Genomic DNA, 26,806 nt, shown 5'->3' on the forward strand with positions numbered 1-26,806 from the left:
ACTACTTACACCAGAAGCAACTACACAGGTGAAAGAGAATGAGAAGAACAGAAAAACATGGACTGCTAGAGAACATCAGTACTTAAGGCATGGAAAAGGAGATTATGAAGAAACAGCTAGAAGTATATGAAAAAACGACCAGAGTTTATTGTCACAATATAGAAATAAGGCAAGGGAAGTGAGAGTCTCAAGGACAGTGGTCAAAGTGCCAAATGATGGAGAGAAATCAAGGAACACCGAATATGTATAATCTGGCACTTAATAATAAAAATATGAGTTAAAATACATGGTATCAAATTACAGTGAGATGAACAATAACATTGAGACTCAAACACACAACAAGGACCTCAAAGGAAGAAAAGTTAGGTGACCATTTACCAAAGAAAGAACTCAAGCTGCCCACATGCAATTAGCTAGTCCACACCCAGGTACTGTCTTCATTCCAACTTTAGGTAGTGACTCAAATTAGGACAGACATGAATTTTCCAAGACTATAGGTAAGAGTTTTATTTCACTTTGCTGCAAAATATATATATATAATATATAATGTATATATAATGTGTATACTATATATAATATATAATGTATATACTATACATAGTATATAATGTATATATAATGTATATACTATATATAATATATAATGTATATATAACGTATATACTATATAACATATAATGTATATCTAATGTGTATACTATATATACTATATATACTATATAATATAGTATATATAATATATAGTGTATATATAATGTGTATATATTATATATAATATAAAAATATATAATATATAATACATATTGTCTCAGCCCAAAATCTCCTTAAGCTGATAAGCAACTTCAGCAAAGTCTCAGGATACAAAATCAATGTACAAAAATCACAGGCATTCTTATACATCAATAACAGACAAACAGAGAGCCAAATCATGAGTGAACTCCCATTCACAATTGCTTCAAAGAGAATAAAATACCTAGGAATCCAACTTACAAGGGATGTGAAGGACCTCTTCAAGGAGAACTACAAACCACTGCTCAAGGAAATAAAAGAGGATACAAACAAATAGAAGAACATTCCATGCTCATGGGTAGGAAGAATCAATATCATGAAAATGGCCATCCTTCCCAAGGTAATTTACAGATTCAATGCCATCCCCATCAAGCTACCAATGACTTTCTTCACAGAATTGGAAAAAACTACTTTAAAGTTCATATGGAACCAAAAAAGAGCCTGCATCGCCAAGTCAATCCTAAGCCAAAAGAACAAAGCCGGAGGCATCACGCTACCTGACTTCAAACTATACTACAAGGCTACAGTAACCAAAACAGCATGGTACTGGTACCAAAACAGAGATATAGATCAATGGAACAGAACAGAGCCGTCAGAAATAATGCCACATATCTACAACTATCTGATCTTTGACAAACCTGAGAAAAACAAGAAATGGGGAAAGGATTCCCTATTTAATAAATGGTGCTGGGAAAACTGGCTAGCCATATGTAGAAAGCTGAAACTGGATCCCTTCCTTACACCTTATACAAAAATCAATTCAAGATGGATTAAAGACTTAAATGTTAGACCTAAAACCATAAAAACCCTAGAAGAAAACCTAGGCATTACCATTCAGGATATAGGCATGGGCAAGGACTTCATGTCTAAAACACCAAAAGCAATGGCAACAAAAGCCAAAATTGACAAATGGGATCTAATTAAACTAAAGAGCTTCTGCACAGCAAAGGAAACTACCATCAGAGTGAACAGGCAACCTACAAAATGGGAGAAAATTTTCACAACCTACTCATCTGACAAAGGGCTAATATCCAGAATCTACAATGAACTCCAACAAATTTACAAGAAAAAAACAAACAACCCCATCAAAAAGTGGGCGAAGGACATGAACAGACACTTCTCAAAAGAAGACATTTATGCAGCCAAAAAACACATGAAAAAATGCTCACCATCACTGGCCATCAGAGAAATGCAAATCAAAACCACAATGAGATACCATCTCACACCAGTTAGAATGGCAATCATTACAAAGTCAGGAAACAACAGGTGCTGGAGAGGATGTGGAGAAATAGGAACACTTTTACACTGTTGGTGGGACTGTAAACTAGTTCAACCATTGTGGAAGTCAGTGTGGCGATTCCTCAGGGATCTAGAACTAGAAATTCCAATTGACCCAGCCATCCCATTACTGGGTATATACCCAAAGGACTATAAATCATGCTGCTATAAAGACACATGCACACATATGTTTATTGCAGCATTATTCACAATAGCAAAGACTTGGAACCAACCCAAATGTCCAACAATGATAGACTGGATTAAGAAAATATGGCACATATACACCATGGAATACTATGCAGCCATAAAAAATGATGAGTTCATGTCCTTTGTAGGGACATGGATGAAACTGGAAATCATCATTCTCAGTAAACTATCACAAGAACAAAAAACCAAACACCGTATATTCTCACTCATAGGTGGGAATTGAACAATGAGAACACATGGACACAGGAAGGGGAACATCACACTTCGGGGACTGCTGTGGGGTGGGGGGAGGGGGGAGGGATAGCATTGGGAGATATACCTAATGCTAGATGACTAGTTAATGGGTGCAGCACACCAGCATGGCACATGTATACATATGTAACTTACCTGCACATTGCTCACATGTAACATAAAACCTAAAGTATAATAATAATAATAATAATAATAATAATAAATAAATAAAAAAAGAGATTGAGGGAGGCAAGAAAACAATATATAATATATATAATATAGTATATAGTATATTATATATAGTATATTATATATAATGTACATATACATTATACATACATTATATATTATATATACATATATTATATATATTTTGCAGCAAAGTGAAATAAAACTCTTACCTATAGTCTATATGTAATATAATGTATATATTATATATAAATAAATAATGTCGACATTCTATATATATATATAATAAAAGTCAAATTTTATAAATTATGTGATGGTATTTTTTTTTTTTTTTGAGACAGAGTTTCGCTCTTGTCTCCCAGGCTGGAGTGCAATGGCGTGATCTCTGCTCACTGCAACCTCCACCTCCCAGGTTCAAGCGATTCTCCTGCCTCAGCCTCCCAAGTAGTCGGGATTACAAGTACCTGCCACCAGGCCTGGCTAATTTTTTTTTTATTTTTAGTAGAGACAGGGTTTCACCATGTGAGCCAGGCTGGTCTTGAACTCCTGACCTCAGGTGATCCACCCACCTTGGCCTTCCAAAGTGCAGGGATTATAGGCATGAGCCACCACACCCGGACTTTAATTTTAATTTAATCTATTTTCCTACTGTCAGGACCTTTACTCCTTTTATATACCTACCCTCCAGCCTTGGCATAAGGTTGGCTATTCACATGTGTTATAAAATTAGAAAACACATTTGATGATACAAGTAGCCCCGTCTGCAAGTTTTTATCGTATATGAGATTTTGTGTCTGCGGGCTCCCTATCAATTCTGTTGGACATTCTTCCAATAGATTCCTTTCCTGCTTAAGTGAGCCTCATTGATTTCTGTTTCTTGTACCTAAGAACCCTAAATAAAAACCAACATTTTATTTTACTAATAAAATTTTAAAAATTAACTATCATTAATTTTATTAACCATCCCGTTTTAAATTTTATTAAGAAAAAAAGGCTAGACCCTCAAAGTAAAGGTTATCCCTTTAGAGTGAGTATTAGCTCTTTGAAAACAACAGGCTATTTTTCTCATTTCTCTGTGGATGACTGAGACTTTCACCAGAGACTGGATTCCAATCCAAGAATTGGTACTTGGTAACCACAAAGCACATTTAAAGTCCAAAACATAGTAACAAGTCTCAATATATGTTTGTGAGTTCAGAACATACAACACTTTATTAAAACATTTAAGGGTAAACATTAATATTTCAAATTACCATTTATTTTAAGAACTTAAATATAATTTTCATGAAAAACATTAAAGTATCAGCTTGGACTAGATATTTGCCTAGTGAAAGAGACAAATTTTCTTTTCTCTGGGGGACTTGACTATATGATCATGTTTGTAATGTTAAAAAAAAAAAAAAATCTGGCCAGGCACGGTGGCTCACACCTGTAATCCCAGCACTTTGGGATGCCAAGGCAGGACCCTGTTTCAAAAACAAAAATTTAAGTAACAATTGAACTGTTTGTTTCCAGAGGTTATAATTCTTTCCTTTGTCTACGCTCCACTCCAATTTTCACTCCGTCTCTTATTCCAGACTTCTCTGCACAACTTCATCATATTCTTGCCTCCCTTCTCATTTTCAGTTAATATATTCCTAGGCTGATGTGATTCAAGTTCCTTTTTTGTTTTTTGTTTTTTTTTCTTTTGAGACAGGGTCTCACTCTGTCACCCAGGCTATAGTGCAGTGATGCGATCTCAGCTCACTACAGTCTCAACCTTTCTGGCTCAAGGGATCCTCCGACTCTAGCCTCCCAAGTGGCTGTGACTACAGGCACATGCCACCACACTGAGCTAATTTTTAAAAATATTTTTATAGAGACAGGGGTCTTGTCATGTTGCCTCGGTTGGTCTTGAACTCCTGAGTTCAAGCAATTTGTCTGCCTTGGCCTCCCAGAGTGTTGAGATTATAGGTGCGAGCCACCGTGCCCAGCCTCATTTTCAGTTCCTCAGGAAAGGTATCACATTGTGGGTCAGAAACTGAGCGAAAAGAGAGCTACTTCCTAAGTGTCAGCTGAACATTCTGAAATTGCATTCTTTCAAACACCAGTGTGATATTGACAGTTTTAGAGTCATGATTTTCCACTAGAAAGGACTGTTAATGAGATGAGGGGGAAAATGAAAAAGCCTAAAGCAGTTGGCTTCTAATGAACAATCAAATCAAACCCTGGAGTGTGTCACGCCCTCTGCTTGTGACAGAACAAACATTTCTGCTCTTAATCATAAAATTTTTAAGTATCATACAAGTATTTCTGATAAGCAAAAAGATCCTATTATCTTTGCTGAAGAAAAACAAGTGAGAAAGTGAGTAATTCTGAATCATGTTTTAACTGCAAATATAGGCAACAACTTGTAAGAAAAAAAAAAAAGACAACAAGGTCTAAAATTAAGTCCCAAAGATCTTACTACTGTAAATACATTTTTTCATTTTGGAATAAAAAGTGATTTAAAAATCTAAGCAAAGGAAAAATAAAGCTCAAACCATGAACTCTAAAAAATCTAATTCCTTTCAATTATTTTTACTTTTAAAGGATAATCATTATAAAAATAGGTACTTTGACTTATTTTTAATTGTAAAATTCATGTAATGAAATTTACCATCTTAACCATTTTTAAGTATACAGTCCAGTAGCATTAAATACAGTCACAGTTTTCTACTGCAAATTCATTCACTGTTATGCAACCAAACTCCAAATCTTTTTCATCTTGCATAACTGTAACTCTGTACCCATTAAACAAGTGCCCATTCTTGCCTCCCACAGCCCCTGACACCTCTCATTCTATTTTCTGTCTCTATGAATGTGACCACTCTAGGGACCACATATTAGTGGAATCACACAGTATTTGTCATACTGTGATTGCCTAATTTCACAAACCATCATGTCTCAAACTGCATCCATATTTTAGTAGGTATCAGAATTTCCCTCCTTTTTAAGGCTGAAAAATATTCCATTGTATGGATATACATACCGCATTTTGTGTATCCATTCATCTGTTAATGGATATCGGGTTGGGGCTGCCTCTACCTTCTTTCTTTTTTTTTTGGAGAGGAGGTCTTGCTGTGTCACCCAAGCTAGAGTGCAGTGATGTGATCATAGCTCACTGCAGACTCAGTCTCCAGGGCTCAAGCAATCCTCCCGCCTTCACTCCCAAGTAGCTGGGAATACAGGCATAAACCACCAGGCCTGGCTAATTTTATTTCTTTATTTATTTTTGTAGAGATGGGGTCTTCTCACTATGTTTCCCAGGCTGGCCTTGAACTCCTGAGCTCAAGTGATCCTCCCACCTCGCCTCCCAGAGTGTTCAGATTACAGGTGTGAGCCACAGCACTCAGCCTTCACTTATTTTTAAACAATTAGTTTAACTAAGCAGGCAAAGTGCTGGAGTCTCATCCCTTGCCTCCAAGGCAGCAGAGAAAATACAAATGTTAAAAGGAAGTAGGGGAAAGGTTGGTACACCATCAAGTGTGCAGCAAATGATGATAATTACATTGCTAGCTTCTAACGAGGGTTTTCAGACACCAGCAACTCCTTCAAACCTTTGTTTGTGAAGTAGGAACATACATATGCTAGATGCTACAAATGCAGAGACCATGCCTACTTTGAGGGCCAGATGGCCAAAGGACAAACATCTAACCAGCAAATAATTATAAACAATAGGGAAAATAAGGCAATAGAGAGAGGCACACAATGGCCCAGCCCCATCCCAGCCTGGGGCTCAGCAAAGGCTCCCCCTCTTACCTGCCTCCCAAGATGAGGCTCAGGCATAGAGCGAGAGTCTGGAGGGTCAAGAGGAAGGGGAAGGCACTGCAGATATGGGACAGGAGAATAAGACATGGAGGACAGAAGGCGAAGCACAGGCTTGGAGGTAGAACTTAACTCAATGAAAAGGGAATCCCAATAGCAGAGCTCAAAACAGAATGGGAAAGACAGCAACAACACCTGATTAAGGATCAATCAACAGGAAGAAACAAAAACCTACTGGAAGGCATGCATCACCGGATACCCATTCATGTGCCAGTATGAACCTCCTGGAGTAGCCTCATCTGCAGAAAACCAATGGTGGCCCAGGAGTATAAATTAAAATTGAAGCAGTGAAAGGTGACACTGATTAAAAGCTTACAGACTTTATGGCACCCCTCATTCCAATCAATGAAAATATTTTAAAAGTCTAAAACACATCCAAAAGAAGGCCACTTTATAAAATCCAAACTGCTACTTTTCTCTGGTTTTTCAAAAAGGAGCAACTTGCCCAGTTAGTACATTATAGTTTTATATTATTATTTACTTATAACATCTGTTTCCTTCCAAAAACGATTGCATCAGCTACTATTTTATGTTATTCGCTAGTCATGCTTCACAGACTAGCGGAACTGCAAAGGGCCTATAAGGTTATGTGTCTACAAACAGTTTTTAGCCCCCAGATGCTCCAGAAGGAGCTGGATCACCAAAATGGGAAAGGAAAGTTCTGCATCCTGCTCAGGGGTGAGTTCAGGAGATCACTGTGCAAACAATAATGACAATGCAATGACACATGCCCACAAGAAGAACGTGGTTGCTGCCAGAGGACTAAGTGAAGCCATCTTCAGGGAGGAGACATCCCTTTATTCAGTTTTCCGTTCATTCACTCGCTCGTTCATTCTTTAGTCTGGTGCCTCATAAGAGCCAGGCACTGGGCCTCAGGCTAGAGTTGTCTATACAGGAACACATTACCATTGAGGTGAGGTTTGAAGCTCCCTGGCCAGCAATGAAAAGAAAGTATGCTAGGTAGAAAGAGTGTGGAGACCAACACAGCTTCAAGGAGTGACAGCTGGGGAGGAGTGAGCAGAAGGGCCGGAGGTGGGAGACAGGAGCAGGTGGAGCCAAGAGCACAGGTCGGGGAGGGGGAGCACAGAGTTAGCGTCAGGGAAGGGGGAGCACAGAGAGCTAGCTAGCATCAGGGGACAGGAGCACAGAGAGCCAGCAGCACATCTTTTCCTTGATAGGAGGAAAGGAATTAAGGATGTGGAAATGTGGTTCCATTTCGTGGTAGGGAGGGGCAGGAAATATATCAGTGAGCAGTGACAAGATACAAGGTGGCTGTAAAAATTGTGAGCAGAGGCCAAGCATGGTGGCTCACACCTGTAATCCCAGCACTTTGGGAGGCCAAGGAAAAAGGAAGGAAAGGAAGGAAGGAAAGGAAGAAAAGAAAAGAAAAGAAAAGAAAAGAAAAGAAAAGAAAAGAAAGAAAGAAAGAAAGAAAGAAAGAAAGAAAGAAAGAAAGAAAGAAAGAAAGAAAGAAAGAAAGAAAGAAAGAAAGAAAAAGAAAGAAAGAAAGAAAGAAAGAAAGAAGGAAAGAAAGAAAGAAAGAAAGAAAGAAAGAAAGAAAGAGAAAGGAAGGAAGGAAGGAAAGAAAGAAAAGAAAGAAAGAAGGAAGGAAGGAAAGAAAGAAAGGGAAAGAGAGAGAAAGAGAAAGGAAAGGAGGAAGGAAGGAAAGAAGGAAAGAAAGAAAGAAAGAATAAATAAATAAGTAGTCCAAAGCTGATTAAGGTCTACTTGGGCAAATGCAAAGTTATAGGATGTCTCTGCTCTAAAGTTAAAGCTACCAGAGTAGAAGGACAGGGAACACTTGGGGAGCCTGGGAAGCCCTTGTTTTCCCAGAACTGCTCCTTACTTCTGTAGACTCAGGGCTTGAACATCTTTCAGCAGCAGAACTTCACCAGACTTGAAAGAAACCAATGTGCACATTGAGAAGACAGCAAATGAGTTGTTTCCTTTCTTTTTGGGCAGACAGACCTACCCCACAGTGCATGCTTGGTGATCACAGGATCCCAGCAAGGGGAGTTAATTGTTCCATTCAAACATTTAGTAGCATTAGGCTGTAAGTTTTGCAATAGGGATAGCCTTGTGTGTTAAACACATCCTTCATAGAGCTTGTTCCACCATGGTTCCTTCTCGGTCAACTGCTGCTCACTATTCATTCATTCATTCATTTATTTAGAGACAGAGTTTGCTGTTGCCCAGGCTGGAGTGCAGTGGTACGATCTTGGCTCATTGCAACCTCCGCCTCCCCAGTTCAAGCAATTCTTCTGCCTCATCCTCCCTAGTAGCTGGGATTACAGGTATGCACCACCATGCCTGGCTAATTTTTATATTTACAGTAGAGATGGGGTTTCACCAGATTGGCCAGGCTGGTCTCGAACTCCTGACCTTGTGATCCGCCCGCTTTGGTCTCCCAAAGGGCTGGGATTATAGGAGTGAGCCACCACACCCAACCTACTTCTCTATTTTGTAAAGTTTATTTTGACTGTTTTCTGGCATTATCTCAAGGTCTTATTAATTATGGTCTACATGGGGTTGTAATGACATTGTTCTCTTTTGCATCATCCAAGTAATTCTCAAAAACATTAAACATCACACGGCCCAAGATTAGGACAGTTCCATATGCCCTTCAAATTGACCCCGAATTACTTAAGCCTCTTAACCACTTGACTTTCTACTTAGGAAAGGATTTGGGAGGAATTCTCCTTCAGTTATTTTTGTTTGTATTATTAACTTTCAGCCAAGGTTGTTTTTTTATTTTTTCTATTGTTAGTAACTGAAATACAGTTCTTTATGAAACTCCACACACAGCCTCATTTAAGTATAGGGCAGTTCATTAATGCAAAATCAAATCATTAACTACTCTGGCTTCCATTATTTTATCTTAATAGTGTGACAAAAGTTTTGGGGGAAAAAAAAAAGCAAAACCATCAAGCAAACCTCTATAGACATTTGTTAAATGAAGAAGGAAGGTGAAGGGGGCTTTCTGAAGATATGTATATACCGAGTGCAGCTTACCTGTTTTCATTTTTATGCCTATTGAATTACTTCTAGAAAAAAAAAAGACTCCTCTGCAGAAGCTTGGAAGCATATATACAGCTTCCTGTTTCATACCATTGCACATCAACATTAATGATATTATACTGTACTTGTTTTATTTTGTATTTTTTAAGTTTAGTTTTGTCAGATGTAATAAAACATCTTATTGCATAGAAACTCAAAATTACTGGTTACAAGAGCAGAACTAAAACAACATTCCAGAGATTTTCATTTGTCCCCGGACTAAAACCAAGTTTACAATCCATAAGGGTACTATTCTCAAAGAGTTCTAGACAGTGTCCCTCTAAGACACTGTATGTCAGAAAGAAAGCTCATTCTTCAATTTCCAAAACCATGGTATTTAAATAATTATTTTCTAGCAAAGTCAAAATTAGAGTACCTATTTGATGACAGGGTGACTATTTTAAAAAGCTCAATATTCTGTCCCAATTTCCAATGGTAGAACAAATGTTCCTATGTAAGTGAACTGTTTCAAAAAGGTGTAGCTCTTCCAGCTCTATGATTGGTTTAAGTCACTTGCCACTCTGAGAAGAGATAAATCCTTAAAAAGTTGGGAAAGTTAGATGTAGATGTAGATGTTACAGCCTTTAAAAAGTGAATGAAAAGGATTCAATGGAACCAAGTAATTGTATTATTTTGGAAGAAGTATCATTATCTTGAAGTAATAACTTGTTACTAATCAAGCTATTGAAAGTAAAATGAAATTTCATACATTTCAAACATATCCAGAATATTGAACACAAAGCAGACCATGCAAAGGTTTGTTTCTTTAGTGAAAACACTCACTTACCTGGGGGTTCAAGAAGGGAAGGTTAGGAGGTGGCTACATCATTCCTCCTCTGGGTCAAAATTACCTTGGCGTCTCTCCTTGAAATAGGAAGCCAGCTAAAATAAAATAAAAACAGAAGGCAACCCTTGTAAATTTCCATGTCTTAAATGTATGTGGTATTACAAAATGGGAACATTTTAAATCACTTAGTATATAAAATACAATTCATCTGAAAGTATTACCCCAAAAAGCAAGATGGTATTTGTTCTCTCCCTGTTTCAATGAATAAAATGGAAACTATTTGTTTTAAAAAAATCAAGGCTTTAAATAGTGATAACCAAGTCTAAAGGTGTCTAAAAATGAAGCTGAACATTTTCACGTGAAAAAGAGCAAATCAAAAAAGCCGACCTCGCAGGAAAGAAACGTGCCCAGCTGCCAGCGAGCCGCTTCCTAACTCGCAGCTCTGCTTCCAATGCTCTGACAGCGCTGAAGTCACACTGGGGTTTCCAGGTTGGGGTCAGGAAGGAAAGTGCTGCCCCCCTCTGCAAGGACTGTGTTCAGCGCCACCACTTAAAAAAAAAAAAAAAAAACGGTTTCATGAAATGAAATGTTAAAAAATAAAAAATCTCCTCTTTTCCCCAGGGAAGGAAAGAGTGCACACTCTGGAAAACGGTGGCAGCAGGGAGGAACGCCCGCCTTGCCGAGGCACCGCAGGGATCGCTGCACAGCGCCGCTGGTGAGGACCGAGCGCATCTGCCCACAGCGCCCCAGCCGCGCCTGGAGCCTCCCGCTTCCCGAGGAGAACGGTGGGCGCATCCCAGGGAACACGACACCCAAGGAGAGGGCGGGCGCGAGTCCCACCGGGTGACCCGCTCCCTGGGGGGGGCGTGAAACCCCCAGACCTGCCCTGCCCTGCCCCTGCCTGGAGATTGCGCCTTGCAGGGCGTGACAACGGGCCCCAGCCGTCCCTTCCTTTTAGAAATACCAATGGAGGAAATCGATGTGTCAACTAGATAAAAGCAGAATGGGAAAGAGGTGCAAGCAAAATACTCTGGAATGAAGGGCAAGGGGAAAATACTCTGGAAAGCGACTAAGCCCTTCCGGTTAATTTCATGTCAATAACGTTATCTTCAATTAACCAAGGCACAATCCTCCTTCCTGAGTTGTCAGGATTTTTATCTCAACTGTCTTTATAATTTGAATAACAGCAAATATCCATCTATACATATATTTGCTATTATATATATACATACATATACAAATATATTCATATATACAAATATACAATTTGCTATTACTGTGTGTATACACACACACACACAGAGAGAATTGCTCCCATTTCACATGCAGGAATTTAAAAAAAAAAAAAAAAAAAAAAAAAACGAAAGAAAGAAAAGAAAAACAGGCCCAGAAAGCTCCAAAGGAAAATTGCTAAGTCTCAGGTCTACAGACAGCTGGTCCCCAGTTCTTCCATGGGGATGGCCTCCAAACACCTCTCCAAAGGTTTTATCTGACTCATTGACATGAACAAAGTCAGCTGAAGCGTGAGGTGTATCACTATAGAGGTTTAAAGTCTATTTTGTACCCACCCACTCTCACCCCAGTTCACTGTGGGTTTAGTGTTGGAGAGGGTTGCCGACTGCCTGGGGCCAGATCTTGGCCCCAACTTGGTGTCTCTACTGCAGTACCTGTGCGGCTCTCACCACCCACTTCTGCCTCTGCCTGGCCAATCAATCTATGTCTAAACCGAATTGCAGTTGGCAGCAACGCAGCAATGCCTAAGTGGAATAATCACTTGGACCCGAATCTGAGTTGTTTTCCGTCCTCGACAACAAATAATGTTACTTCAGCGCCTGCAGGCCAAGAGTTGAAATGAGCTTATAATTTGGCTTCCAATCCATCTCACATTCTGACTCCCAACCACTTAAATTTTCTTTTCTGTGTTTTAGCTTGCAGGCAGCAGATCTGGAGGCTGTATCACTGGCATGGTCTTTATGGATATCTTTCATGAATACCCTTGGCCATTTAAGTAAAAATGGGGGAAATCTACATAATCCAAAACCACACTTGTTTTAATAATGAAAACAAATAGACTGTCAGCTGGTACCTCCACATAATCATTAATAATCTAATTTGTACTTTCTTACTCCAGCAACTTGAAGAACTGTTCCCAGTTTTCTCATCTACACACAGTAACATACATCGAGCCCTGGAGTGTGTGGTACTAGCAATACCAAACTGCAGGTTCAGAGCCACGGCATGGCTCAGCTCCTCCCTCTTTTTCCAGTGAAGGAACTTATTAAAAGTCTGCTTTTCAGCTCTGGAAAGTACATGTCTCCTAAGCCGTTCCAAGCATCATGTTCCTCCAGAGAAGAGTCATCTCAAGCTAGTAACTGAAAAATAGAGTAGAAGGCAAACCCACTGCCAAGACCCCCTTGGTAATCAGGGTGGAAGGGGAATAGCATCATGGAAAATTCCAGGAGGTGACCTGCAGGTATACTAACAGCTAATGAGAAGTGGGTATATTCAACTGGACAGACGCTCTATAGGAAGAAAAGAGAAGGAACATCAACAGCACATCTACAATGTGTCCATACACCACGCAAGCTATGTTACACATGAACTCATTCCAACCACAACAATGCTATGGATATGTGCATTAATATTTCCACTTTACAAATGCAGAAATGAGGCTCAAATGTGTTAAGTAACCTACTGGGCTCATACAGGGTGAAGTCAGGATTTTTCGAACTTTCAAAACCAAACTCTACAAAGGAAAGTGAGCCTCTACTCTGTTGACTTTGCAACATGCCTTTACCTACAGGACTTAGCCTTCATGTATGATTCTTTGAAAGTAAGTATGGGGCAGCCAGGCGCGGTGGTTCACACGTGTAATCCCAGCACTTTGGGAGGCCGAGGCGGGCAGATCACACGGTCAGGAGATCGAGACCATTCTGGCTAACACAGTGAAACCCCGTCTCTACTAAAAAAAAAAAAAAAAAATTAGCCGGGCATGATGGCGGGTGGCTGTAGTCGCAGCTACTTGGGAGGTTGAGGCAGGAGAATGGCATGAACCCAGGAGGCGGAGCTTGCAGTGAGCCAAGATGGCGTCACTGCCCTCCAGCGGCGACAGAGCAAGACTCTGTCTCCAAAAAAAAAAAAAAAAAGTAAGTATGGGGCTTACATAACACAGCTGCATGGAAGTGGTGGCTAGGTATATGTGCTTCCAGGAACCAAAGGCTGCCATGTTGGCCTCAGGAACACAGCCCACCCTGATCCCCTATAATTCCCTCATAAGAAACCACAATGACAAAAATGCACACTTTCTGAGTATCAAAGAAATAGACAATAAGTATGTGCCAAAAGCAAAAACTAAATCCAGGAAAGCAACTGCAGTTAGAGTAGCTACAAAACCTTGCTTTGCCCGATTCAGACAGTGACAATGACATCCCTCTGTCTAAATTCTTATGTCAGCCTGGCCAACATGGTGAAACCCCATCTAGACTAAAAATACAAAAATTAGCCGGGCATGGTGGCAGGCACCTGTAATCCCAGCAACTCGGGAGGCTGAGGCATGAGAATGACTGGAATCCAGGAGGTGGAGGTTACAGTGAGCTGAGATGGTGCCACTGCACTCCAGCCTGGGGGAGAGAGTGAGACTCTGTCTCCAATAAATAAATAATTAATAAATTCATTCATTCATTCATTCTTGTATCCAGGTCTCAGTCCCCTCCCCTGTCCTCCAATGCCCAGTATGTTCTCCAGAGCTTGGCACAGAAAGTGAGGATTCCGACTGAGCATTATGGAAGAGCTCATGTGTCATCACCAGCGTCAGTTACAGTAAAAAGCGAGTAAGAGGAGGAAGGATGTGCGTGACAGCGGCTGAGAAACCATCCATGGAAAAATCCTACACTTGGTTCTGGAAGTTTTTCAGCTGGGATTCTAAAGATTGGGAAGGTCTACCCTGACCCACCTCCAAAGAAACAGAGTTTGGCAGACATTAATTAGCAGTCCCCTATACATAAACCTGCTTTTAATCATGGTAAAAGAAGCCTACCAAAAATCATCTACTGAAAAGAGCAATTAAAAATGGTGAAAATGAGTACATTGAGATCAATAATATTTTAACCATCTAGGAACTCATCCTATTTAATATACAACTAATAAGTGAAAGTTCTCTGCATTTTAATGTCCAAAGGGCTTCAAAAACACAATGGATCCAATGGTGTGAAAATATCCATCCAGCTGCCTTAAGTTCCAAGGCTTACTCACCTGCATCTATTTAAAACTTTAAATCTTTAGACCATCTAAACCATGTCTGTGTCAGACACGCTGATTTTCAAAATGTGAAAAATAAAAAGGCTAAAAACCCTCTTCACCATCAGCATGCCTGAAATAACAAATGAAAAACACCACGAGATGAGATGTGTGTCTGCCAACTAAAAGTTCCCAGTGAGATCTTCTTTGTGCATATGTGGCTAATTTTATATATACACAAAATTTATATTTAAATCTTAATGGTAACTTTTTCATTTCTTTAAATCAATGAACTCCCTTATGATATGGCACTGGAAGATAGAGCAGGGATAGGGTCAGGAACTGTACAGCCAACTTCTAAAATTATCATCTTTCTCAAGATATGTCTCAGAAAAGAAAGGCCTCTTGGATGTCACACATGATAAATTGTGTGTTATTATACAATATCCTTAACCACATTCCTTCTACATTAAATAATTTTACTGCAAATAGTATGTTTTAGAACACAACTGATTTTAAAGGTCATGAGTTCTTCCCCTAAAAGATTACTTTTCTGTTATTTTGTCAAATGAGAAACAGGATCTTGGTGTCCTGGTCTTAAGACTACAGGATGCAGACTCAACGGAAAGATATCTATTTTTAATTCCTTTTTCATTTTAATCCTTTCACTCAAGTGGGTCACCCTGATTTTCTTCACTTCAATTTCTTACCTCAATAAATAGAGATAATCTCAGATAACAAAATTATGCTACTAAATTACCTGAAGTCTCTTTGAAAAGGTACCAGTCCATTATTGCCTTAAAGGATACCAAATATTATTTTCCTTATACTTTAAAGACTTACCAAGTGTAGCCGGGCACGGTGGCTCACACCTGTAATCCCAGCACTTTGGGAGGCCGAGACAGGTGGATCACGAGGTCAGGAAATCAAGACCATCCTGGCTAACACGGTGAAACCCTGTCTCTACTAAAAATACAAAAAATTAGCCGGGCGTGGTGGCGGGCGCCTGTAGTCCCAGCTACTCTGGAAGCTGAGGCAGGAGAATGGCGTGAAATTGGGAGGCGGAGTTTGCAGTGAGCCAAGATTGCACCACGGCACTCCAGCCTGGGCGACAGAGCGAGACTCCGTCTCAAAAAAAAAAAAAAGATTACCAAATGCCTCCAAAGCTCACCAGTATGGACCCTACGTGGTTTGGAGTTGAACTGTTTTCACAGTGTCAACATGGGAACCACTAACATAATCGACAATGAAGTGACTCCCATCACAAGCTAACTGGAGATATGAATGATAAGCTATTATAGCATAAAAAGCACTGACCAATTTAGGCTGGAAAGGATCCGCATTATAACCAGTCTCTTGAAAAGAAAGTAAATTGCTTCTGTTTGTCATTGGCTGTGAGACCAATAACACAATCTTTCTCCTCAATCAGTGAAGATACAGACGGTTGATGGACCTCTGTAAAAGAGCTATTTTCCAGCAAACAGTCTGCAGTGCCATAGTTACATTCCACATGCAACTGTTCATTTTATTAGACACCCTTTTCCAGTAAATCCTTCTGGGCTGGCCTTGCATTTATTAGACACTACAGCTGCTCAGCTGGTGCTAGATGCCATCACAGAGCCTAATGAGGCCTGAACAGTGTTTCAGGGATATCAGCTGCACTTAATCCTGTCCAGAACACAACATTTGGCTTTTCATCTTAAATGAGTTACTGTGAGATCTCAGGCAAGTTCTTAACTCCTATGAGTCTCCACTTCCCGATCTGTAAAATGAAGAGGTTGGACTAAATCTGTGATTCTCGGTGAGGGAAGATGATCTTTATCTGTTGTCTTCTCACCCTTAGCCAAGAATCCCTGTGTGTAAGAAGATATGTTACAGATGGTAACAAGCTACACCGACAAATGATGAAAATGCAGACAGCATTGAGACTTAGATGTTAGGACTAGGGAAGAGAAGCTTAAAAAGAGAAGTGCTATAACGCTTAAAGTTGTAGACTTCCAGAGTATAAAGATTTCAGCAGGCTAACTGATAAAGAGTAGACAATCAAATAGAACAACCATGGTTACTTCATTAGCCAAATGTCACCTCTCATTGTGGCCTTTCCATCTCATAGCTGGCTGAGTTAGGCAGGCACAACCCTTCATTCAGAAAAGTAAACTCACCCCCAAAGATGATACAATGATCAAGAATAGCTCATCTAGGATGCATGGTTCCAGGCAACAGGGACACCTATACAGGGCAGCCCAAAAACAACAAATTATACATTCCCACACCTTATACACCAACACACCTACTCCAACACAACAATCGAAGTAGCGGTATGCGGAGGGCAGAGGTGTGTCGTTCAGAAATGCCAAGTTCAGTCCCGGTTCTGCCATGAAGTAATTGTGTGACCTTGAGCAAGTCACCTGCAAAATCAAAGTATGGAACAGATCATCTCCAAGTTACCTTCCAGTAGAGAAACTGAACTGACTTTTTCTCTTTTTTTTTTTTTTTTGTTTTGTTTTGTTTTTGAGACGGAGTCTCGTTCTGTCGCCCAGGCTGGAGTGCCGTGGCACTATCTCGGCTCAATGCAAGCTCCGCCTCCTGGGTTCACGCCATTCTCCTGCCTCAGCCTCCCAAGTAGCTGGGACTACAGGCGCCCGCCACTACCCCCGGCTAATTTTTTGTGTTTTTAGTAGAGACAGGGTTTCACCGTGTTAGCCAGGATGGTCTCAATCTCCTGACCTCGTGATCCGCCCGCCTCTGCCTCCCAAAGTGCTGGGATTACAGTCGTGAGCCACCGCGCCCGGCCCTTTTTATTATTCTAATAAACATCTATGTGCTACTAGAATCTCCACAGCATCTTTAAGGTCACTACATGCATCTCCATTACTGGCTCAGTTTTTAATTTACCACATTCCCAGCCTTTTCGGGCAAAGACAACACTTAGGACAACTGCCCAGAACACAAGTTTGAGATGCAGAATGAGTAAAGTTTGTTTTCTCTGGCTTCTTTACAACTCCCTCTGGCTAAATTCTACCCTATACTCTGCCAAGTCTCCGTATTTCTGGCACTGAGGCTTGATCTATAGTAGTCATAGGGCTGGTGACACTGTGATAGAAAAAGAAATTAAATCTTTCGCCAAACTTGAACAGGCATTTTGAATGGTAATTTTTATCTTCTTCCTTCCCAGATGCAGGAATGTCAACAGTTGAGAGATCACTATGATGAAGGTAGAAAGTCACTGCAAAAATGGACTTGCCTCCCAAATGGTCTCTCATTATCTTGCAAATGTATTACTTTTGCTGTATCAATTTCTAAGTTTATTTTGTGTTACGCTCCAACTGCAAGGGAATTGAGAACATACTGTCCACATTTTCCAGAAAAGACTAACGTTAACAGAATAAATCTTTCGCCATGAAAATGAAAACTTTGTGTAAATATTTATATAATTAAATTTATTCAATCAATCCATTGGGTTAGGCTGATGGAAGGATGTTTTTTTTTTTTTATATTGAGATTGAGGGAGGCAAGAAAACAATTCTAATCTCAAGATTCAAATAAATAAACAGTAATATTGTTTGTAGATGTCATTTAAAAAGATGTATGCATACAGAATGTAAATGGGTATTGCCCTCAGGGATCCTACAATTGCTGCATATTATTTGCTATGCATACTAGATAATGAAGTTTAAAAATATAAATGGGAAACACAGATGTTTCCTCAATAAATTTTTTAAATCATTTCAATGTGTTTTTCATTCCACACCATAGCCAGGTAAGCAAGACAAGGGTAAACAGTTAAGAAAGAAAACATCATTGGAATACTCAGCAATAAAAAAGAATGATCTATTGGTACGCATATCAGCATGGATCGTAATTATGCCAAGGGAAAGAAACCCAACAAATAGAATACATACTGTGTGATTCCATTTATATACAATTCTAGCAGATCGGTGTTCACCGGGGGATGGGGGTTGGGGGATGAGAGGGGCAAAGAAGGACCCAGAGAAGCAGGAGGGACAGATTACCGAGGGGCACATGAAACCTTTTCTGGGGATGTATATATTTTCGATTTTGGTAATAGTTTCATATGTGTATACATATGTCAAAACAAATCAAATTACCTGATTTAAATATGTGAGTTTATTGTGTATCAATTATACCTTAATAAAGCTATACAATGGGGAAAATATCTAAATGATACGGAAGGGACGTGCTGGGACGGGAGGAGCATGGTCCTTTTAAATAATATGGAAGAGGCCGGGCACGGTGGCTCACGCCTGTAATCCCAGCAGTTTGGGAGGCCGAGGTGGGTGGATCACGAGGTCAGGAGTTCAAGACTATCAGCCTGGCTAAGATGGTGAAACCCCGTCTCTACTAAAAATACAAAAGTTAGCCGGGCGTGGTTGAGGGTGCCTGTAAACCCAGCTAAAACCCCGTCTCTACTATAAATACAAAAATTAGCCAGGCGTGGTTGTGGGTACCTGTAACCCCAGCTACTCAGGAGGCTGAGGCAGGAGAATTGCTTGAACCAGGGAGGCGGAGGTTCCAGTGAGCCAAAATTGTGCCACTGAACTCCAGCCTGGGCAACAGACTACGACTCCGTCTCAAAAAAAAAAAAAAAAAAAAAAAAAAAAAAAAAAAAAAAGAAACGGAAGAGGGGAAGGGAAGCGCTGGGTAGAGGTGAAGGCGTGGTCCCTGGCTAGGGTTCCAACCCCCACAGACCTCGGTGAGGACAGGCATTTCCTGCCCAAATGTTGCATTTCCCAAGACCACCCTGGCCTGCCACAACCCATCCTGTGCCTATAAAAACTCCCGAGACCCTAGCAAGGCAGAGACAGGGGCAGGTGGACATCGAGAGGAGCACATCAGTGGAGGAACACAGAGGCGCTGGACGTCCAGAGGAACGCACCGGCAGGCGCCAGCAGGCCACCAACCAGCAGAAGCAGAGCAATGCAGAGTTTGGCTGGGGCAGTCCGAGGAGAGCCCAGGCCACTGAGTGGCCCAGCTCCCGAGGAAAGCCCTCCCACTCTACCCACTTCTGACTTTCCCTGAGCTACTTCCACTCAATAAAACCTTGCACTCATTCTCCAAGCCCACATGTGATCTGATTCTTCCGTACACCAAGGCAAGAAACCGGGATACGGAAAGCCCTCTGTCCTTGAGACAAGGTGGAGGATCTAACTGCTCAGGTTAACACAAGCCGCCTACAGATGGCAAAACTAAAAGAGCACACGGTAGCACATGCCCACTGCGGCTTCCGGAGCTGTCAACATCCACCCCGAGACGTGGGGCCGGAGCCCCATAGCCTGCCCGTCTGTATGTCCCTCTAGAGTTTTGAGCAGCGTGGCACTGAAGCAGCGAGCCGCTCCCCCTGTCGCACGCCCTGCGAAGGGGACAATATAACTTTTCCCGTTTCAGAAAAACAAGGCATAGTTAAAATTGTGAGTAATTAAGACACCTGTTGTATGAAAAGCTACAGAAAATATAAGCTATACTAGACACAGGAGACTACCAGAGGCAGATTTCAGGATCAGGGGAATTCAGGAGGTTTCACAACACTGCAAAAGTCATTCTGAGCACTGAAAGACTGTGCCTAGTTAACATTCATCTCCTCCAAAATACATAGTTCTCATTTCCTTCAGATTTTTTTAAGGTAGCTGGGATTAGAGGTGTGCACCACCACACCCGGTTTAAGGTTTGACAGAAATAGTTATAACTTCCTTCACAGTAGTAAAAATAGCTAGCTAGCATTTATTGGGCACTTGCTGTAAACCATGTCCCAATCTAATGGATTATCCTATTTAATTCTCACCTAAGAACCTAAGAGACATGTATAATCCTGACTCTCCATATTACAGATAAGGATACCTACATTCAGGAACATTAAATAACTTGCTTAGTGTCACCCACCACCCCAGTGGTGGAGCTGGGATACAAACCCAGGTGGTCTGAATGCAGAGTCGAACTCTTGAAATTAAACTTCTGGCCCTCTTCTTCATAAACAGGATCCTGTATGCTGACTCATACCTCTGATGGCTTAAAGAGACTCTTTCTTCATTGCATAGCTACATTTCTAAGTCTGAACGCTAATCTTTTGCGTGGTAGCAGCAGAAACGGTCAGTAGTAAAGTGATGGCGGAAGGCAAGGGGAATTATGGCAGGAAAGAAATATGACCGGAAATCATAAGAATTGGTTTTGGTCATGTCCTCACTGATGACTGTAAACGTGGGCAAGCCATGTCTCCTGCTTGGGTCCGTTGCCTTTATGGTGAAAATTAAGGATTTGAACTAATTGATTAATTCTAAGACTCCATCCAGCTTTGTGATTCAGCTGGTCCTCTTTTGAGGAATACTTCCTGCATTTTACAACTTGGATTAAAAATTCTCCTTGGGACCAGCATGGTGGTTCATGCCTATAATCCCAGCACTTTAGGAGGCTAAGGCAGATGGATCACTTGAGGCCAGGAGCTTGAGACCTGCCTAGGCAACATGTCAAAACCCTATCTCTACTAAAAATACAAAATTTAGCAGAGCGTGCTGGCACATGCCTGTAATTCTAGCTACTCAGGTGCCTGAGGCAAGAGAATTGCTTGAGCCTGGGACGAAGAGGTTGCAGTGAGCCAACATCGCACCACTGCACTTCAGCCTGGACGACAGAGTGAATCTCTGTCTCAAAAAAAAAACTAGTTGAAAAAAAAATTCTCCATGAATGTAACACATTTCAGATACACAGCTTTCTTCATCCCCTCAAACACCCAGACACCTCCCCATCCCCGCCATATCTTTCAAGATTCTTCACTATTTCCTCAAGATCATCTATTCACAAGGATCACCCATAAAGGCCCAAGAAAAAGGAGGACGGTCCCGCAACCAGTGACTTCCCTGTTCTGCTAGGCACTCTAACCATCTTTTTCACTTGATAAGCATGCAAGAGTTAATTTGGGCTTTCAAGGGGTGAAAAGGAGGCAGCCCCCACCCAGAAGCTCATTCTGTTTTCCTTGTGTAGCTTCTGACATCTGAGATGATCCAAAGTCCTACTACGTGGTGGCTAAAGTTGCGAGATTCCGTTTATTTCTAATTCCTATTGGTTCTTTAAAGTGGCTATTCTCTCTTTGCACTAAAAACACATCATTTTCTGTTTTTAAACGGATAGATTTTGTGACCCTTTGGGGAGACATAAAAGCGAGACAGCAACTAAATAAGGCAGTTGTAAACCATTTCAGCATCTATAAAACCTTCTCCTTTATCACAAAGGAAAAGAGGAAAAGCAGCTGGAAAAAAAAAAAAGCACAGCTGACAGGGAACTTGATATCTTTAAGAACAACTTCTCTCATGAATTTTCATCTCCATATTTTGGGGTTTCCACTGAATTGAAAATTCTTTCCAGAAAAACACTTCTCATGTGTGATAACTACTTTCACAATACATTGGTGAGACAAAACTCTTAAAAATTTCAAGGCGTGTCATGTCTATTTTTCTATAATTCTACCTATATTTCTGCTCTTTATTTCTGTTCTGTATTTTACATACTCTCACCTGTTTTCAAAAACATCCTGTTCTAGCTCAGAACATATAATTTATGTTTTTATTTAGTACTTTGTTTTTATTGAGTCATTTAGCAATTATTCTATGATAAACCAAAAATTAAAATATAGATCATCCCTTTCCTACATCAAACCAGATTTACAAAATTCACTTCTAACCTTTATCATTGCACAGACCTGTTTTCTTTGGTTGCATTCACCATGCGCACACTATTTTCTAACTTTTTGCTTGATGTCTCCATTTATCTACTGAGTCCAGATATCTGTCACTTTGAATGATACAATATTCCATTGTTTCGCTAAAGCAGTTCAATTAGCCATCTTTCAGCTGGTTGTTTCCACACATGATTATAACCCAGTCAACCATTTTTAAACAAATAAATTTTGTTTGTTCCTATTGGAGCTCTTACCTTAGGCTATAATCTGAAAAGTGGGGTTAACACATTTAAGACCATAATGAGCCCCTGTGACTTTTATTATAAATCACTTTTATTATTACAAATGGCACTCCAAAAGAGGTATTAGCAACTTGCAATGTCACCAGCAAAATTATGACCCTACCTTTTTCTTCACAGTCTCTTTCACACTGAGATTTCTGGGCTGTATTTATTTTAGGGTGATTTTATTTGGGGAGAACACTTGTATACCAGTGTACATCCAGTGGTTGAGGACTCCTGAGTTAGGGAAGTCCCAGATGTCAACTAATGCATTAATTATTCCTGAGAGGTGATATTTAGAAAAACGGAGTTTCTATGATCAAGTGACTCTGGAAAATGCTGTGTTAAAGTTAACAAGTTTCATTGTTGTGGAATATCCCAAAGACTTTAATCTACTAAAAGAATGATGTAGAATCTTTTAGTTCTTTGAAATCTGTCACATTTGTGTAATACTCTTAATGCCCCCTTTTAAAAACATGTATTGATCACCTATTATATGCCAAGTGCTTTATATGCCTCATAACTCATTCAATACTCCTGAGTGCCTGATAAAGTCATCATTACAAATCTTACTTTTACTAAAAAATGAAAAACTGAGACTCGAAAGGATAAATAATGTATGCAAAATTCCAAGGCTAATATGTAATGTCAGGTTTCAAACTCATTGTCTACTTTTTGTGGATTCACCATTATGCCACCCTGCCTCATAATACAATGTTTAAACATATCGTCACTTAGCCAGTTTCTGTTCTTCTTTTTGGTGGGGTGGGGATGTTCAGTTTTCTAGTTTTCCTGTTTACTGAGTTATCAATACACAGATGAGTAAAATACAATCATCTGAAAGATACAGCTCAATGAGATTTTACATATTATACCCTTCTATAACCATCACACAGATCAAGATACAAAATTTTTTTTCATCAGCTTAGGATATTTTCTTTTTCAACAGAGATTGGTTTTATGCTTCTCATTCTATATAGGGCCTGGTACTGAAGTTCTTCAGATAGGTGTTTAATAAACTCTGATCAGAGAAAGGTGAAACTAGAAGTGACATCACAGTCTACGTGTTCCAAACTCTTCAATTTACAGATGTGGAAACTGAAGGCAAGAAGGAAAGTGACTAAAGACGCAACAATTCAGAACATTTCTGCTACACGGTGCTGCCCTTGCTGGCCACTGGCTGGTTACTTGTACACATTGTACTGCAGACACAGTGAGGGGTAACCAGAAGACAGGATGCGTAACAGAGAAAGAAGGCCAGCTAAAGAGTTTTGCATGGATATTTTAATTTTAAACAAGTGTTGAAGTATCCAAAAGGTAAAATTGGTGAAGAAATGCTCATCAAACTGACTTTAATGTAAAACACTATTTTTCAACGTAAAAATATCAACACACTTTGCGAGGTCGAGTGGGTACTTAAGTTCAGGAGTTTAAGATCAGCCTGCTCAACATGGTGAAACTCCATCCCTCCTAAAAATACAAAAATTAACGAGGCATGGTGGTGTGTACCTGTAATTCCAGCTACTTGGAGGTTGAGACAGGAGAATCAGTTGAACCCGGAAGGCAGAGGTTGCAGTGATCCCAGATTGCGCCTCTGTACTCCACCCTGGGGGACAGAGTGAGACTCCATCTCCATCAATCAACTGATAAATAACACTTTCCAACGAAACGAATTTGCCCTTCCAAGTGGTGTCCTTGGGAGGACAGACACTTATTCCAAGAATGCCCTGTTGCTCATGACTTCTTTTGAACCCTCTCTTTGAGATTAACTTCAGAGCTACTTTGAGTCAAACAAACCAATTTTATTTTTAAAAACTACAATATCAGCACCAACAGAATAGGTACCAGATGTGTGTCTTCCAAATCTTAACAAAAATATAATCCATACAACTAAAGTAATAGAGAATTATAAGAAACATTTAAAGTAGAAAAATTTTTCCAACTGGAAAACATATTAGACCTATGAAATGTGATGAACATGAATAGATTAAACATCCCTAACAAAGACAAAGATTCTCAACATCCAATTATATGCTGTTTACAAGGCACACCTAAAGTCAAGTGACTCAGAAATCAAAAACAAGAAGAGGAGCAAGATGTATCCAGAAAATGCAAAGAAGAAGAAAAGATGAATGACAACATTTATATCAAACAATCCAGAATATGAATCAAAAGACCATTTAACAGGACAAAGAACATGTGGAAAATGTCAACCTCATTAATAAAAATTTCATTTGTATGAAGAAGTTTTAATTTATCAAACAGGTATTTTAATTATAATACTTTTATCATAGATGGTACAGCCAAATGGGCATATCTATATCATCAACTCTCAAGAAGACAATAGGAAAATGACCAAGACACTGTGGATATACATGATTGAATGAAATGCACCCATTAAAAAAAGTTTCAAAACACATTTAATGACGTGGCAATGTTATCATACAATACTAGGCAAAAGAGGAAAGGCACAAAATATATATAGTAGGACCTCAATTTATCTTAAATATTCATATGAGATATTTTTAAAACTAGAAAAAGAAATACTCTGGTTAAATTAGGGAAGATCTTCAGTTATTTCTCTATGCTACTTGTTCCTATTTTTAAAAAAGAGAAAGCCTCAAGTCTAAGATAAAAGAAAACATGGCATTAGAAGATGCAAGTCCAAGATAAAAGAAAACATGGCATTAGAAGACCCAGACAACTACCATCCCCAGGTACTGATGAGGGGTCATAGAAAAAAAAAATTGTAGAATCCTGACCCTCCTGTCACCTTCAGGCTCCAAAACCCCATGATTTTTATTTTCATCCAAGGACTGGCTAATATTTGATATAGTTTAGACATTTGTGCCCCCAAATCTCATGTTGAAATGTAATCTCCAATGTTGGAGGTGGGGCCTCCTGGAAGGTGACTGGATCATGGGGGCAGATTTCTTATGAATGATTTAGGACCAGTCCCATGGTGCTGTCCTTGCAAGATCTGGTTGTTTAAAACTGTGTGGTACCTCCCCCATCACTCTCTCTCTCTCTCTCTCTCTCTCTCTCTCTCTCTCTCTCTCGCTCACTTCTGCTCTCACCATGTGATGTATCTGCTCCTGCCTCACCTTTCACCTTAAGTAAAGGCTCCCTGAGGCCTCCCCAGATGCAGAGCAGAGGCCAGCGCCATCCACATACAATCAGCAGAACTGTGAGCCGATTAAGCCAGTGGTCCCCAACCTTTTTGGCACCAAGGACTGGTTTCGTGGAAGACAATTTTTCCACGGGGGTGAGGCAGTGTTGGGGAAGATGATTTGGGGATGATTCAAACTATTACACTTATTGTGTACTTTATTTATATTATTATCACATTGTAATATATAAGAAAATAATTATACAACTCACCATAATGTTGAATTATTGGGAGCCCTGAGCTTGTTTTCCTCTAACTAGACGGTCCCATCTGGGGTTGATGACAGACACTGACAGATCATCAGGCATTAAATTCTCATAAGGAGCTCACAACCTAGATCCTTGATATGTGCAGTTCACAATAGGGTTCACACTCCTATGAGAATCTAATGTCGCCATTGATCTGATAGGAGGCGGAGCTTAAGCAGTGATGCAAGTGATGGGGAGTGGCTGTAAATACAAATGAAGTTTCGCTCACTTGTCTGCCATTCACCTCCTATGGGGCCTGGTTCCTAGCAGGCCATGGATGAGTATGGGTCTGTGGCCCAGTGGTTGAGGACTCCTGAATTAAACCTCTTTTCTTTAAAAAGAAATACCTAGTCTCAGGTATTCCTTTATAGCAATTCAAGAACACTCTAACACAATGTTTAACCCAAATGTAGACTGTATTCATTTTTTCTTTATTCTATGCTTTCCAAACATATATTACTTTCATAAGCAAAGTAAATTAATAAACATAAAAATACAGTTCAATTACCCATTTTGTTCGTAAATCTGTCCTACAGAGATATAGATTTACCAATGCTAGAAAAAAGAATGTGCCAAGTGCCCTAGGATAATTCTGAACAAGAAGTTCCAAAAATATTTTAAGCGAAGGCAGACTCATGGGACTAGCTTCCCGAAGTATCTTCATTGAATTACTTTGCATTCATTTTAATTTATATATTTTGACATGTTAGGATATCTTAAAATAAAATTGTGCTGATTTATGTTAACATGTCATTTAATTAATACCTTGAAGGAAGAATAGATAGGCTTTTAAAAGAGGAA

General features: G+C 39.9%; 1 protein-coding gene across 18 annotated transcripts in view; it reads right to left on the reverse strand.

Moving 5' to 3' along the window:
* CSGALNACT1 (chondroitin sulfate N-acetylgalactosaminyltransferase 1) overlaps positions 1 to 26,806 on the reverse strand; it is a 357,330-nt gene that overhangs the window by 190,118 nt on the left and 140,406 nt on the right. For 13 of the 18 annotated variants that reach the window (XM_054498996.2, XM_063668565.1, XM_063668560.1 and 10 more), the window contains one exon: positions 10,385 to 10,479. The exons of 1 other annotated variant lie outside the window; for it this stretch is intronic. The gene's annotated coding sequence lies outside the window, so the exon portion shown is untranslated. Of the gene's footprint in view, positions 1 to 10,384; positions 10,480 to 10,605; positions 11,264 to 15,463; positions 15,483 to 16,893; positions 17,029 to 26,806 lie in introns of those variants that run through there. 4 more of the 18 variants (XM_063668563.1, XM_063668557.1, XM_054498998.2 and 1 more) reach the window with 4 other exon arrangements.

Source organism: Pongo pygmaeus, chromosome 7, assembly GCF_028885625.2.
Source record: "Pongo pygmaeus isolate AG05252 chromosome 7, NHGRI_mPonPyg2-v2.0_pri, whole genome shotgun sequence".
NCBI lineage: Eukaryota > Metazoa > Chordata > Mammalia > Primates > Hominidae > Pongo > Pongo pygmaeus.